At 37.2% G+C, this 17,372-nt stretch overlaps 1 pseudogene; it reads left to right on the forward strand.

Annotated features, from left to right (window-relative positions):
- The first annotated feature begins 6,340 nt into the window (after positions 1 to 6,340).
- On the forward strand, positions 6,341 to 11,595 carry LOC107767860 (protein kinase STUNTED-like; annotated as a pseudogene).
- The last annotated feature ends 5,777 nt before the right edge of the window (positions 11,596 to 17,372 follow it).

The following is a 17,372-nucleotide window of genomic DNA, read 5'->3' on the forward strand; positions in this document are numbered from 1 at the left end:
GCCTTCTTCTAGTATTACTGCTAATGAGAATGAAAATGAACTTAGAAGGAGTAAGAGATGTGAAATTGAAGCTAGCTTTAGTCCTGACTTTATCATTACTTTCTTGACTGAAAATATTGATCTCGATGTTTTGAGTGATGAATTACTGTCAATCTATTTAAACAGAAGAAGACGCTAAGACTTATAATGAAGCAATGAGATTAACAGATGCTAGTTTTTGGGAAAAGGCCATTAAAGGTGAATTAGACTCTATAGTTTCTAATAACACTTGGACTTGTCTGATTTGCCTAAAGGTTGTAAACCCATAAGTAGCAAGTAGATATTTAAGAAAAAATTGAGACATGCCGGTACAGTTGAGAAATATAAGGCTAGACTTGTTAGTAGGGGCTCTAATCAATAGAAAGTCATTGATTACTTTGACACTTATTCTCTTGTGACTAAGATAATGACTATTAGAGCTCTTGTTGTTTTAGCCACTATTAATAATTTTGTGATACATCAAGTGGATGTTAAAACGACTTTCCTAAATGGTGATTTAGAGGAAGAGATATATATGTCTCAACTTGAAAGATTTATGATCTAAGGATAGTAGAATAAAGTATGCAAATTGAGATCTGCATGGTCTAAAGCAGACACCTAAGCAATGGTATGAAAAGTTTAATAGCACATTAGTGAGTAATAATTTTGTTGTTAATGCATCTTATACTTGTATTTATTCCAAGACGATGGGATCGAATTGTGTGATTATATGTTTGTATGCGGATGGCATGTTAATCTTTGGCCCTAATGTGAATATTGTTAATGAGACTAAGAATTTTTTGTCTTCTAAATTTAAAATGAAAGAACTTAGAGAAGCAGATGTAATTTTAGGGATTAAAATCAAAAGAACTTCTAATAGTTTTTCGTTGTCTCAGTCTTATTATATTGAGAAAATGTTGAAAATGTTTAATTGTATTGATGTAGCTCATGTGAGAACTCCTTATGACCCTAGCATACACTTGAGAAAGAATAAGGAATCTAGTATTTTTCAAACTAAATATGCTAAGATAATTGGTAGTGTAATGTTTCTCATGAATTATACACGACCTGATATTGCTTATGTTATTAGTAGATTGAGTAGATATACTCACAACCTCAGTAGTGAATACTAGAATGGTCTTTGTCGTTTGCTAAGATATTTGAGAAGTACTATGGATTGGTATTTGCATTTTAATAATTTTTTTGTTATTTTAGAATAATTTTGTGATGCAAACCGGGTTACTAACAATGATGAAGTTAGCTCCACTAGTGGTTGTGTGTTTACTTTGCGTGTAGGTGCTATTTCATGGAAGTCTTCAAATCAGACTTGTATAGCACGATCTACTAAGGAGTATGAATTCATTGCCCTTGACTTGGCAGGGCAAGTAGCCGAGTGGTTGAGAAACTTATTGGCAGACGTGCCTTGATAGGGAAGACAAGTTTCACCAGTTTCTCTATATTGTTACTCACATGAGGCAATTGGGATTGCCAAAAATAGTATGTACAATGGAAAAAGAAGACATATATGCATTAGACATGGTTTGATAAAATAATTATTGAAACACGATGTTCTTTTCTTGGAATATATAAGATCCGAAAGAAATTTGGTGGATCCTTTAACCAAGAGTTTGGCAAGGAGAGTTAACCTTGAAACGTCGAGGGGGATGGGGCTAAAGCCCATGGATTGAGGAAGTATGGTGGTTACCATTTTGTAGTCAAACGAAGCCATATGAGACCTCAATATGCACTACATTTCCTATCCCTATGCGTGCGGTAGTGCTTTATAAGGTTGAGCTTATTTTGCTCTTAATGATTCTATAAACTTAAGGTGGTCTATGTATTTATAGACTTGATGGAATCACCTACATGAGTGTAAAGGTGCAGTCGCCTTTTATGAAAGACTTGGGATGTCTTTCTAGAGCACTCATGAGATCCAAGGTATCTGCATGACCATAAAGCACGTTAGTAGTATCACAGAATTTGCATAAAGTTAAGGATATAATATGTTTTATGGGGTCTCAACTAATGTTCATTCAGTTCAAGAGTACTTCACTTTGCGGATGTTAGTTGTTGCCTCATTTCACTACGTGTCAATTCAAATCAAAAGCTATTGCCCATAATTGTTCTTATTTTAATTTTATCTTTGCATTACTGAGGGATTGTTGGTATTATTTATACTTGGTAATGCAAAGTTAAAAAAAAAATTGTTGTCCCTTTTCCTTCTTAACTTCTTTGTCTTTTGTGAAAGATAAAGTATCATTTATTAGTTGTGAAAAGTCTTTTTCTTCTCTTTATATTGAATTGCTCTTTGTTGGGCTTGTAAATAGATAGTAAAGAAAGTGGCCTCGTGCACATGAGAAATTGATTTTGAAGGCAAAATGGGTCGATTCCCCTCCCCTCCGCCCTCTGCGCGAGATATATGTGAGGCCTATTCCAAATCTGGTTTTGCTAAAATTATTTCTTCATTTTTTGAGCTTTACTAGAATATGTCCGAATTCATTCTCTTTTTAATTGAATTTTGTAAAGTTCCATTTATTTTTTTGTAACTACCATGCTTTAATTTCTGTAACAGTTGTGGTTAATTTTCGTAACAACTCCATCTTTAATTTTTGTAACAGCTACAGATTAATTTCTTCATTTGTAGGTGTCCAACAACCTTTCCTAAAGCCAGTCTTCTTTCCGAATTATCCAATAGAGAAAACAACTCCATCTTCTCTTCTTTCTCGACAATTATTTTGTGCAAGTTTCAAACTTTCAACCCCGAGTGCACGTGTTTGGAGGTACTGTGGAACCTTGGGGAGCAACCGATCTTAACGATTTGCATCCAGTTGGGTTGAAATCGCTTTTAAGGCATTGGCTTGTCACGACATATATTTTACGATAATTCTTGTTTTCTTCTTCATCTTGGTCAATATTTTCTACTCATTTTTCTTATATGTAATGACTCGGCCGGTCATTTTGAGAGCTAGAGCTCCGATCCCCTATTAACTACTTCTCCCGTATCTATTTTTGCTATTTTGACTTGCCGGGAGATTTTGTTTTGGTTTTTGAAGTGTTTTGGTACACTTAATCCCTAAATGGAAGCTTAAGTCTTAGAATTTAGATCGTAGTCGGAGCAGTATGAAGACGGTTCCGGAATAGAATTTCGTCGTCCATTAGCTTCGTTTGGGCGATTTTGGGATTTGGGGCGTGTCCGGATTGTGTTTTGGAGGTCCTTAGCTTTTTTAGGCTTGAAATAGCGAAAGTCGAGTTTTTTGGAGTTTTGGGCCGTTAGTGAAATTTTTGATATTGGAGTCGGAATCCGATTCCGAAAATTAGAGTAAGTACGTAATGTTGAATATGACTTGTGTGCAAAATTTAGGGTAAATCGGACGTGGTTTGATTGATTTTGGCATCGATTGTCGAATTTGAAAGTTTCAAGTTCATTAAGTTTGGATTGGAGGGTAATTTGTGTTTTTAGCATTGTTTGATGTGATTTGAGCGCTCGATTAAGTTCGTATGGTATTTTAGGATTGGTTGGTATGTTTGGTTGGGGCCCCGTGGGCCTCAGGTGAGTTTTGGGTGCTTAACGAATTTATTTGAGACTTAGGAAAAAAAGGCTGAAGTTGTTGTATCTGGTGTAACTGCACATGCGCACTTTGGGCCGCAGGTGCGGAGCCGCAGAACCGGCTAAGAAACCGTAAAAGCGGAAATGGGCCTCGTCCAGCTTGGTCCGCAGATGCGGTAAAGGGTCCGCAGAAGCTGAGGCGCAGAAGTGGTTAGGGACCGCAGGAGCGGGCTCGCAGGTGCGGCCCAGTGCTCGCAGGTGCGGTCCCAGCCTACTTAAATAAATTCCGCACCTGCGATGGAATTTCCGCAGGTGCGGCGCCGCAGGTGCAAAGAAGGGTCCACAAGTGCGGTTTGATTGGCAAAAAAAGGACAAAATCGAGGGTTTGATTTCATTCTCCATTTTTGAACCTAGAGAGCTCGGATTAAGGCGAAATTTCGAGGGATTTTTAGAGGAAGCTTGTGGGTAACAACTCCTTACTCGACTTTGGATGCATTTCATTAATCTATTATTTTTTTCTTCATTTAATCAAGGAATTTGAGTGAGAAAGTTGGAAAAATGGGGAAAAAGTTCCCCAATCGAATTCTTGAGTTTTGAGTGAGATTTTGACATTAAATTTGGATAATTTTGGTACGAGGAAACCCGTGAGTGAATGGGTGTTCATAATTTGTGGCTTTTACTCGATTTCGAAATGTAGGCCTGGGGAGGCTTTTTGGGAGTTTTTCCATTTTCTTGCCTTAACTTTGATTTCATTAGCTAAATTAGTTGCTTGTAGCTATATTTACGTTATGTAATTGATTTGGCTAGATTTGGGCAATCCGGAGCCGGATATTCGTGGAAAAAGCATTATTTCGAATTGAATTGAGCTTGGTTCGAGGTAAGTGGCTTGCCTAACCTTGTGTGAGGGAACTCCCCTTAGGATTTTGGTACTGTTTGATATATGAGCGCTGTGTACGTGAGGTGACGAGCACGTACACGGGCTATTTGTTGTAAAACTCCATTTTCACTAAGTCTTAACCTGTTTTTCCTTGTTGAAACTGCACTAGCATATGTAATTATCTTGTTTAGATTCGAAAAGCATGCCTACGTGTTTTAACTGTCTATTTGAACTTTGTGCAGCATGTTTAGTGAAAATTACATGTTTTCTTTGATGTGAGCTTAGTCTAAACTGTAGATTTCCTTGTTGAAACTGTTGTTTATATTGATTGAGCTGCATATTTACTTTGGGACTACGGAACGGTATTGCAGGAGATCCCCCTATACTGCATATTTACTTTGGGACTACAGAACGGTATTCCGGGAGATCTCCCAACACTGCATATTTACTCTGGGACTACGGAACGGTATTTCGGGAGATCCCCCTGCACATTTACGTTTGAGACTACGAGACGGTATCCTGGGAGGTCCCTTGTTGCTATTACTGTGTTCTAAGCTGTTGGCTTCCACTGAGTTCTATTCCTGTTAGGTTTCCATATTTATTTTATTATAATATTTTTTCTATCTTATTTCGTTATATTTATACTAGTAGGGCCCTGACCTGATCTCGTCACTACTTGACCGAGGTTAGGCTTGGCACTCACCGGGTACCGTTGAGCCCTTAGCTACATATGTTTTTTCGTGTGCAGATCCAGATACTAGCTATCAGCCTCGAGTCTAGCTGTGTGGTTGCTGCTTCAGGAGACTTCAAGGTACATCTGCCCGCGTCCGCAGACCTCGAAATCCCCTTCTATCCCTTGTGTTAATTTCCCTTTTGTTTTCTTCAGACATTAATGTATAGAACAGTTAGAAACTCTTAAAAGCTTGTGATATTGCGACATTTCGGGTTTTGGGGAAAACGTGATTATTGTATATACCGAGCGGCATCGTTTTAGCTTATTAACTATATATTCGTTAGCTGTTATCTTTGTGTTTCTATTTCATTTCCGCAATATTAGGCTTACCTAGTCGTAGAGATTAGGTGCCGTCACGACAGATCACGGAGGGAGAACTTGGGTCGTGACATTACAAATGTAATCTCAACTCATTTAAAAAGGAAGCAAAATCTTAAAAAACATTACGTTGCACTACATAACAAATCGGATGTAACTTTATATTAATCTGAGTATTGTGTCTTATCAGTAAATTAATAGATTCTATATCCCAAGTCATACAACAATTATATTACTCATTACAATTCGTCAAAAATGTCCAAAAAATTCTACTCTATTTAATTTTAATTTAAGGATTCCTTGTAAATTGTAATAACATAGTTACTCCTAATAATACGGCATTACGGCTCAATACGAAAATCTACTTTTCACTCCATAGAATCAACCAAATGCAACTTTGCCTCATATATTTTTTTCTTTACCAAATTCTATTAAAATTCATTATTATCTTTTTTTTCTCTTTAGAATTGCTCAATAATCAGGGCTAATTCGTGTCTACATTGAGTAAGTCGACTAAAAAGGTAAAATGCTCTTTATTAAGAAGCTTTTTTCCAATCTACTAGCTCAATTAATTGGAATTTACATCAAGCAAGTTAACTCAAAAACTAAATCTCTCATGCCAAGAGATTTTCTGCTCTCATAGCAAAGAAAAAATTGAAAATTGAGTACATAAGGTTACTATTTCTTTCTAAATAATAATAATAATAATAATAATAGTTACTTAATTAATTTGGGATGATGGGGGTGTTTTGCTAGTTGGTATCAAACAACATCCAAAAGTGGACCAAACAAGAGGGGCTCTGGTCATCATTCTAACTTAAAAAAACACACTATACATCTTTTTCACAATTTGTTTTCCCTCATCTAAATTTCTGGTACCTGACCTCGAAAACCAAACTACTCCCAATTTAACCAAACACTAGGCTTCTTCTACCCTTCTCTCTCTTTTAAGTATATATATATATGAACTTCACCCTTTTCCTTTTACCTCACCTCTCATAAAATCCCCCGCCGGCGCAAACAAAAAAATCGCCGGAATCTTTTACAAAAATGACACAGATTCTTTCTGAAGAGAAAGATGAGTGTGGGTATTCTAGTAACAGGACAGTTGTGGTTGGAGTGAAGCTGGACGGAGCAAGTAGAGAGCTATTAACATGGGCTCTTGTTAAAGTTGCTCAACCTGGTGATCTTGTCATTGCTCTTCATGTTCTTAACAATAATGGTATCTTTCTTCTTCCTTTTCTCCACCATTTAAATTGCTAACTTTTCTTGATTTCCAACTTTTTTTTTTTGGGGGTGCCATTTTTTGCCCTCTTGTTTACTTTCATTTTCTTCAATTCTTGTTTCTTCCGCTTTTAAACTGGATTTTTGGGACCATTTTCTGTAAAATTGTTTTGGAAAGTGAAATGCTTTTTTTTTGTTTTTGGCTTGTTAAAAACAGTAAAAAAAGTTTGGGTTTTTTCCCCTATCTTTGCTTTTAATTTTTCTTTAAATCTCGTTTCTTTGAGCTGAAATTGGATTTAAAGTAAGCTTTTCTACTTCCCTGAAATCATTTCTCTTTTTATTGTTTCTTCCAGTTGAAATTGGGATGCAAGAATTATTAATTTTTACTTTCTTAAAATGGAAACTTGAAAATAGTGAGACAATTATGTCTCAAAATTTGTTTTCGAGATGTTTTTGCTTCTACTTGAAAAAAAGAAACTTTTCTTTTCTAGTTATTCTTTCTGTGAGAATTTTTGATTCATTGGTGAAATGGGATTTTCTTTTTGGTACAGAAATTGTGGATCGTAATGGGAAATCGTCACTGTTGTCATTGGTCAAAGCATTTGATTCAGTTCTTGCTGTTTATGAAGGCTTCTGTAATCTCAAGCAGGTAACTTTCTCAAAATTTTCATCATTTCGCCCAATAAAGTTATATTGAATTTTTTTGGCTTATTTTAATTGGAGTATTCTATGTAGTGAATATACTTTATATTACTGAAAACCATTTTCCAGTTTTTTGTTTTTTGGTGGGGTTGATTTGGATTGTGACATTGTTGGTGGATGGAAATACTGAAGCATTAACGTTTTTGGTTCTTTTTTTTTTTCATTAGGAGTTATCATAATTTTTTTTTCATTATGCGTTATCTAGTTGATGTCTTGCTGGAGCAAAAGTCTGAATTTTTTCCGGTACCATTGCAGGTGGATCTTAAGCTAAAGATCTGCAGAGGTACATCAATCCGAAAAATTATTGTTCGTGAGGCAAATGCTTACTTAGCAACAGATATTATACTCGGGACTGCCAGTCATCGTACAATCCGTTCGTCAGCTTCAGTTGCAAAGTACTGCGCTAGAAAGTTGCCGAAAGATTGTTCAGTATTGGCTGTTAATAATGGAAAAGTTGTTTTTCAAAGGGAGGCCTCATTAGCAGCGTATGCCAGTTCAAAAGGTTGGCATTGTCATTTGTTTTTCGGTTCATTGAGCAAGATATGTAATTCATCATAACTGAGTTGCTATGTTTTCTGTTTACTGCTTGTGTATGTAGAACTTGAGCATCCCCATGGGAATCGTTTGCTCAGTGTAATTCAGCGGTCACTGACTAAGAACTCTAAAGTATTAAACGACAGTGCCGGGCTGATTCCAACAATTTCCCACAGGCAAGATGGTTATCAGACTCTGGGTGAGGCATTACTAAAAGCTGCTTCTGTATCATCAACAGAGAATCCCCTTAAACAGAACTGTTCAGTTTGTTCGCCGGGCTGTCTGTTGCCTGATAAATCTTGCACCCAAACACATGAAGAGTCCTCAGACAGTAACAGTGATGATAATTCAATGGCTATAGTACCAGTGCAAAAGCACGAGTCAGGATCTAGTTCAATTTCATTGCTGATAAAGGATTTGCCGGAAACGAGGCCTGGTTGGCCGTTGCTTCGCCGAGCCATTTTATCAAATCGACAAGCTGCTGACACTTTGTCAATAAGAAAACTCTCTGTCGTTCAGTGGGCATTGTGTCTGCCGAGTAGACATCTTTTGTGCATTGAAGACGCAGCCAAGAAAGATCTACACTCGGGTGATAATGATGAAAGTCAAGCTCCTGTACTAGATGAAGAAAGCGGCGCAATTGTTCCTGTCAATCACGAGACGACGTCCTCTAAATCTTCTCAATATGAATCACCAAGAACATTACCAAGAGAACTAGAGGGGCTTCATGAGAAGTACTCTGCAACTTGTAGATTGTTTAAGTTCCAGGAACTTCTCTTGGCAACCTTGAGCTTTTCCCCAGGTTTGTGATTTTTTCAGCTTCGGTTTTGCAAGAGGTTTCAACAGTGCATATTTATAGTTGATTCACATTCATATTCATGATTATACAGAGAACATGATTGGTAAAGGAGGAAGCAGTCAGGTTTTTAAAGGCTGCCTTCCTGATGGCAAGGAACTTGCTGTGAAGATCTTAAAACAATCCGAAGATGCAGTGGGAGAGTTTGTTTTGGAGATTGAGATTATTACTGCTTTGAGTCACAAAAACATAATCTCCCTATTTGGATTCTGTTTTGAGGACAACTGCCTTCTCCTTGTATATGATTTTCTATCAAGGGGAAGCCTTGAAGAGAACTTACATGGTATGCTAATAATATTTTCTAAAATTTTGGCTCTTTTCCAGTCAAAGTTATTACTACTGTATTATCCTATACTTTGTGTTTTAAGAGGCAAAATATTTTCTAGAAGTAAATTAGAGTTATGAACAAAAATAAAAGATTTTAGGTCTTCAATCTTTGACGGGGGAAGTTCATTTAGGTAATAAGAAGGATTCAATTCTGTTTGGTTGGAAAGAGAGATACAAAGTCGCCGTTGGTGTTGCTGAGGCATTAGAATATCTTCACAGCAGAGATGCTCAACCAGTGATCCACCGTGATGTTAAATCGTCAAATATACTACTCTCTGATGATTTTGAGCCGCAGGTGATGCTCTTTTACTCTTTTGCTGCTTCATTTCCTGTCTTCTTTTGGGATTTAGATTGCTACTTTGATCTAGCTAGTAGTTTAATTGGCATTTCCCTTTTTCAGCTCTCTGACTTTGGACTTGCTAAATGGGCAACAACCACCTCATCTCATATTACATGCACTGATGTAGCTGGAACTTTCGGGTACGTAACTTCTTTAGCTCTCTAGTCCTCTTCAAACTTAGAGAAACTTGAGGGGAAATCATTTATTTGGGCCCTAGTGGGTTAAGGAAGATTCTGAATTCGGATGCTTCGTTTGATGAATAGTTCATAATTTTGAGGGTTCTCACGATATTCTATCCTCATAGACAGTCTCTTTCTTTTTTTTTTTTTTTTTTTTGGTAAGGTCCTCGTAGGACATTCTTTTCTGATCTTGCTCTGCAAATTTTGGTCCCATATTCTGCATCTGGCGAGTTATGTGCGATAATATATTTATGGTACTTGGATGCTTCAATGCTTCTAATCCTACACTTAAATCCTATAGTGGCAAAAGGAGAAGATGAAGTTGATTAGTTACATGGTTGTCTCCTCGTCCTTTAGGTCATGTATACATCTGCCACTTTCAAAAGAAACACCAAGCAAGAAGTTTCGTAAAAGAGTGTATATAATTGATTTTGCAGGATTTATTTTATTTAAAAAAATCTTTGCGCATTAAGTTCTTATCAAGTAGAACCATGTGAACTTGTTCAAAGAGAAATAGAATAGAAAATATGTGACTTAGTGTTATTTTCCTCTAATGAATTGTTCTGGTAAAATGTGTTTTACTGCAGTTACTTGGCTCCCGAATATTTCATGTATGGAAAGGTTAATGACAAGATTGATGTCTATGCATTTGGAGTAGTACTTCTTGAGCTTCTTTCAGGAAGAAAGCCGATAAGTAACAATTGTCCGAAGGGTCAAGAGAGCCTGGTTATTTGGGTATGTGTTGTGTGCTCATCTGGTTAATCAGCTTCTAACTGAGTCAGTTTTGCATCATAAACTACAACATCAAGTGTCAAATTTTTCAGGCAAAGCCAATTCTGACTTGTGGGAAGTATACCCAATTACTAGACCCACAGTTGAGTTCTGACTATGATCGTGAACAAGTGGAAAGCATGGTGCTAGCTGCTGCCCTTTGTATCAGACGTGCTCCACGAGCTCGACCACAAATGAGCATTGTAAGTCATATCCCTTGTTGATTCTGGTGTTTATGTACCTGGCAAATACTAGGAGAAATCTTAGGCACATTATGCTTTGACTAATCTTTTTAGCTTTTAAGCAAAATGAGCGATAATCAAGTGCGAAGCATTAGAGTTGGGGCACTTATCATGATGCAATGTTCTTCGACTTTCCTGTTCTTCGTCCATTAGTCTTATGATTAGCACCGAGTTCAAGGTTCTTGAAAATTTATTTTATACTTGAGGACCATGGTTCTTTCCTCTTTAGGATTTTTCACGTGCTACAATATTTGTGTCTTGTGAAATCGCCTTGTCCTTGGCTAGATATAGAAGTCTCTAGTGTTTACACTTCTGGTATATGTAGGTTTCGAAGCTGCTCAAAGGTGATACTGAAACAACCAAGTGGGCAAGGTTACAAGTCAATGGTTCAGAAGGATCTGACACAAGGCTACCGATAAATGCCATAGAAGGGGCCGATATGTTGGAAGATGACACTTTTTCACAGTCTAATCTCCGGTCACACCTTAACCTTGCATTGCTCGGTGTTGAAGAGGATTCTCTCTCACTAAGCAGCATTGAGCATAATGTTTCGTTAGAGGACTATTTGCGAGGGAGGTGGAGCCGCTCATCAAGCTTTGACTAACCAAATTTCTTCTGGAGATCAAGTACTCGTCCCGTTTATGATTCTTGTGTATATTGTCTCTTCATTTTTACTCACCGCCTTCAACTAGAGGGCCGGTTATTTGGCGGGTTTTGGATGAGAGGTTGTTATCGGTGTGCCCTCCTCCTCCCTCCCCCTTAGTCATAACTAGAGAACATTTTGATGTGCAAGTTTTGTGGGAGAAGGGTTCAGTTCTCTTCTCAATAAGAAATCAAGAACTGACCCTTATTTTTCAAGTGTATATGTATAAAACTCTTGTCAAATTGAAAATAATAGTAATAGTTTCCCTGAATTTCTCATCAAAAGCTAATGAAATTCGAGTATTTTTGGTTTGCTCTTGCCTTCTAATACTTGACTGGCTGCAACTTTGCTTAAAAAATCATCAGCCTTTTCTTGATCTAAGATGGCAAAATTTTACTAGCTTTCCCTTTGCCCTGTGGGTGGGGGTTACTATCATGTTAAATTTCCTCACATGTTTTGTCATTTTTATGTCTGCCTCAGCTGATCAATATATATTAATAGATGTAACATTTTGTCAAGATCATTGTACCTTCAATAAACCATTATAGTTGCGGGTTCTAGCCGTGGAAACAGTCTCTTGTAGAATTGTAGGGTAAGACTGCGTAAAGTAGATCTTTATGGTCTGGTCTTTCCTACCCTGCACATATCGATAGCTTAGTGCACGTCCTTTTTATTGTACCTTCAAAGTAACCAATCTCTTACACCACCACAGAAACAGAGAGTTGTACACTACTGATACTAATCAAAAGTGAAGTTGTACATCAATGAAAAGTAAAGTGACACATCATTCTCCACTAATGTCCTCATGCCAATGTCACCGACACTTGGTTTTTAATTTCCTCCATACAGTTTCCTTCTATTATTTTGGGCAAAAAGGTTCTTTAGTCCCACAATAAAGGCTAACAACTACAAGTTTGGTTTCTTCTTCCCTTTATTAAGATTGAAAAGTACTTGCACAAACAAAAAGAAAGATAGTTAACATGCCGAGGCTATTATAGGCATTGCAAAGAAAAATAGTAACAAGTTCTGCAAAAGTACTTCAAAAATTCACTTTCATAGTTTACAGAATTGAAAAAGAAATTAATTTGAGATATGAACAATTGAACAACACAATCAAGATTTGTTCACCCAATAAAATTTGTCAGCATTTAACAAGACATGTATAATGAAGATAGTACTGAGTTTAGCTCGTCCGGCATAAATTGTGAACAATTGAATAACACATGCAATATTTGACCATCCCGCAAAACTTATGAATAAACTTATCAAGATATGTAGAACGAAGATAGTACCAAGTTTAGCCCGTCTGGAAAAACTTGTGAACAATTGAATAAATTAATACATATAAGATTTATTCATTCAAAAATAGCCGGCGTTTGCAAAGTCATTGAAAAATAGCCACTATTTTGCTGCAACACGAAAAGTTGCAACATAATATACTAGAGATCGGTGCACTTGTGTATGAACTTCCAGCATGTTATGCTGGAACTCCAATACGCGGAAAGTTCCAGTGCTCCAATCTCCAGTATGTTATGCTGGACCGGTATATAATACTGGAGTATTTTTTCGGATTTTGAACAGTATTTTCATTCAGATTTATCTTTACATGAAAAGTGGCTAAATTTCGATTACTTTTAAAATTGTGGCTATTTTTGAATGACCACTTGTAAATCTGGCTATTTTTGAATTTCTCCCAAGTTTAGCTTGTCCGGCAAATCTTGTGGAACAACACAAGCAAGATTTGCTCACCCGACAAAACTTGTGAGCAAATATAACAAGATAGGTAGAATAAAGATAGTACAAAATTTAGTCGGTATTGGATAAGCGTTTTCCATTCTTTCTGTTGTGTAGTGTCAGGGTTATTTTTGCAAAACTTCACTAAACAAGGATAAAATATAAACAGTGGCCTCAAATCCTTCTATTTGTGCAAATCTCCACCGTATTCAGTGTGTTAGTACACGCCCATTAAACTATCTAGTTGGATTGGATCAGCCCAATAAGCATATTGGAAAAAGAAACTTTCAGATATTAAATTGAAAACTAGTTTTCTCCTTTAATTAGTTTAAATGCCAAACTTGTTGTAAAATAAAAACTGTAAAGTAATAAACCGAAGGCAAGTATAAAAAGAGATTGATATATTACGTATTCAACTTCAAACTGATGTACATAATGAACTGAAATTCCCCTTCTTTATAGAAGAAAGGAAACAGTTACGAGGCTTTTCACGAAGCAGTTGCGTGGCTTTTCTTGAGCTGCTTGTAAGCTGTCTACATGAACTGCTCGCAACCTGCTTGTATAATAAGAAGCTGCCGCAAGTCATTTCATTGAGTTGCTTGCAACCTGCCTGCATCGACTTTTTGGAGATAAACTTCAATGGAGTACCAAATGGATCATCTTCTTCAGGAAGATTATCTACAATGGAGTAATAAATGTACATCCACGATAATATTTTCATACCCCCCCGGATGTCATTATTAAGTTCCTCGTTAAAACCTTACTAGAAAAAATCTCGTGGGATTAAATCCTAGTCGAGAAAAAAGAGTACACTAATAATATACAATGCAAGCTGCCTTAATAAAAACCTTACTACGAAAAATTCAGTGGGAAAAAACCTGGACAAGGAAAAAAGAGTACAATGCATACGTTATTCCCCTTGATAAAGACGTTGTATCAAATACCCAAATCTTCGTATTCCAATCATGTATACCATCTTTTCGAAGGTTGCAGTTGGCAAAGACCTGGTGAAAAAATCTGCTTGATTTTCACTTGAACGAATTTGTTGCACATCAATGCAACTATTTTTCTGAAGATTATGTGTGTAGAATAATTTGGTGAAATGTGCTTCGATCTATCTTCTTTTATAAATCTTCCCTTCAATTGGGTTATGCATGGAGCATTGTCTTCGTATAAAATTGTGGGTCTTCTATCACATTCCAAACCATATTTTTCTCGAATGGAATGAATCACTAATCTCAACCTTACGCATCCCTACTTGCTTCATGAATAGCTATTATCTCAGCATGAATTGAAGACATAGCAACAATAGATTTCTTTGTGGAGCACCATGATATGACAATACCTCCACATGTAAACACGTAGTCGATTTGAGATCGAGCTTTATGGGAATCAGATAAATACCCTACATATGCATACCAACAAGACATGTACTAGTTTTGTTAGCAAAAAACAAACTCACATCAAGAGTTCCCGTTAAATATCGCAATATATGTTTAATCTCGTTCCAATATCTCCGTCTAGGAGAAGAGCTATATCTTGCTAGTAAATTTGACAAAAAATGATTTGTCAGGCCTTGTAGTATTAGCAACATACATAAGTGCACTGAGATAGGATATTTCAGGACCAATGAGTTCCTCATCCTCTTCTAGAGGTAGGAACGGAGCCTTATTCACTTCAAGTGATCGAACAACCATTGATATACTTATATGTGTGCTTTTTCCATGTAAAAGCGTTTTTAAGACCCTTTCTATATAGGCAGATTAATGGATAAAGATTCCGTCTACTAAATGTTCAATTTGCAGACCAAGACAAAGTTTTGTCTTTCCAAGATCTTTTATCTCAAATTCTTTCTTGAGATATTCAGTTTCCTTTTGGAGCTCTTCTGGAGTTCCAACAAAGATTTATGTGTCATGACCTAAAAATCTTAACCTGTCGTGATGACGCCTAACGTGGTACTAGGCAAGCCGACATTTCCAAAATATTTCCAACATTTAACAAAAATGACTCAAAGTAGTTTTAAATGACAAAGATTCTCATAAACGGGGTAGAAATCCAAACACAACGCGAAAAAACTCCAAATCGAGGTATCACAGAGTACATGAGTATCTAAATATCACAAGTATGGAATACACTGTCTAAGATAGTCTGAAACTAAATACAATAAAAGGAAAGATAGGGAAGGAGAAACAAGGTCTACGAACGCCAGGCAGCTACCTCGAAGTCTCCCAAGGATTAACTGCGTAGAGTATTAACACCCGACGTGTCTGGGGACACTTGGATCTGCACACGAAGTGTAGGGTGTAGCATGAGTACAACCAACTCAATAAGTAATAATACTAAATAAAGAACTGAAGATAGTGACAAGCTACACAGTTATAGTTTAATTTCAGTAGTCTCAACAAAGGAAAGTAGATATGCTTTCAAGTTCGGCAATCTAAGTCAAATCAGTTTATACACGTCAAGTTCAAGTAAAAATCGGATATAATATCTCTCAGAAATTTTAAAGTAGTGATAATGCATCCTCTCAGAGCAACAATCACTCAGTCCTCCCATTCGCTCCAACCTCACAATCACTCATTCCTCACAGTCACTCATTCCTCAGTCGCTCGTCACTCGACACTCACATTCAGTAGGTACCTGCGCTCACTAGGGTATGTATAGACTCCGAAGGGGCACCTTCAGCCCAAGTGCTATATCAAGCCAATCATGACATAAATCAATAAAACATGCTGCGACGTGCAACCCGATCCCATAAATATCCTCACAATCAGGCCCTCGGCCTCACTCAGTCATCAACCTCTCCAGTCTCTCGGGCTCTTAGAAATCATGATAATCAACCCAAACAACAATGATATGATATATCCGCAAAGAATAGTAGAGACTGAGATATGATATACAAGTAAAACAGAGACTGAGTACAAATAACAATTAGCAGATAATTCAACATGTAACATGGCCTTTGTGGGTCCTAACAGTACCAACGCATAGCCTAAACATGATTTCTAACATGAGTTGCAGTTAGATTTCTATAACACATGGAGAGAATATAGCTAACAATAAGTTATTCAACTTCATAGTTTCCTTGGAATGGACCAAGTCACAATTCCTACAGTGCACGCCCATACACCCGTCACCTAGTATGTGTGTCACCTCTAAACCAATCACAAAGCACATAATACGGGGTTTCATACCCTCAAAACCAGATTTAGAACTATTACTTACCTCAATCCGAGAAAATCTCTACTCCAACACGCCTTTGTGGGTCCTAATAGTACCAACACATAGCCTAAACATGATTTCTCACATGATTTGCAGTTAAATTTCTATAACACATGGAGAGCATATAGATAACAACAAGTTATTCAACTTTATAGTTTCCATGGAATGGACCAAGTCACAATTCCTACAGTGCACGCCCACACGCCCGTCACCTAGCATGTGTGTCACCTCTAAACCAATCACAAAGCACATAATACGAGGTTTTATACCCTCAGAACCAGATTTAGAATTATTACTTACCTCAATCTGAGCAAATCTCTACTCCAACACACCTTTTCATCGCAAATCGGCCTCCCAATGCCTCGAATCTAGCCACAAACAATTCGATACAATCAACACGAGCTAAAGAAATCAATTCCATAAGAAAATACTAAGCTTTAAGTCAAAAAGTCAACTCAAAAGCCCCTGGGCCCACATTTCGGAATCGGGTAAAAATCAAAAAATTTGAACACCCATTCGACCACAAGTCCACCCATACCAACATTACTCAAATCCGATATCAAAATCCTAATCAAAACCTAAAAAATCTAGCCTAAGAACCTTTCTTTATTTTCCCCAAATTTTCACCCCAAATCACGAATTTAATGATAGAATCAAAGGCATAATCATGGAAATTAATCAAAACTAGATAGGAATCACTTATCCCAAACACCCACGTGAAAATCTCTCCAAAAATCGCCTTCTACCGACCTCCCAAATCAATTTTGTGCTATGAACTCAAAACCCTCATTTTTGAAACTTATATTCTGCCCAGGTGCGCCTTCTTCGCGAACGCAGAAGCATCCTCGCATTCACGAAGCACAAAATGCTTCTGACCAAAATCCCTTCTACGTGAACGCGTTCAATCACTCGCGAACGTGATGCTTCGCTAACCCCTTACTTCACGAACGCGACCTCCCCTCCGCGAATACATAGACCAAAAGCATGGGTCCATGCTGCTTTCTCCCTCCTTCGCGAACGCGTCACCCTTCTTGCATTCACGATGCACTCTCTGATCAAACCTTCGCGAACGCGTCCCCATCTTCACGAACGCTAAAAAAAATTC

Source organism: Nicotiana tabacum, chromosome 16 (genome assembly GCF_000715075.1).
Source record: "Nicotiana tabacum cultivar K326 chromosome 16, ASM71507v2, whole genome shotgun sequence".
Lineage (NCBI taxonomy): Eukaryota > Viridiplantae > Streptophyta > Magnoliopsida > Solanales > Solanaceae > Nicotiana > Nicotiana tabacum.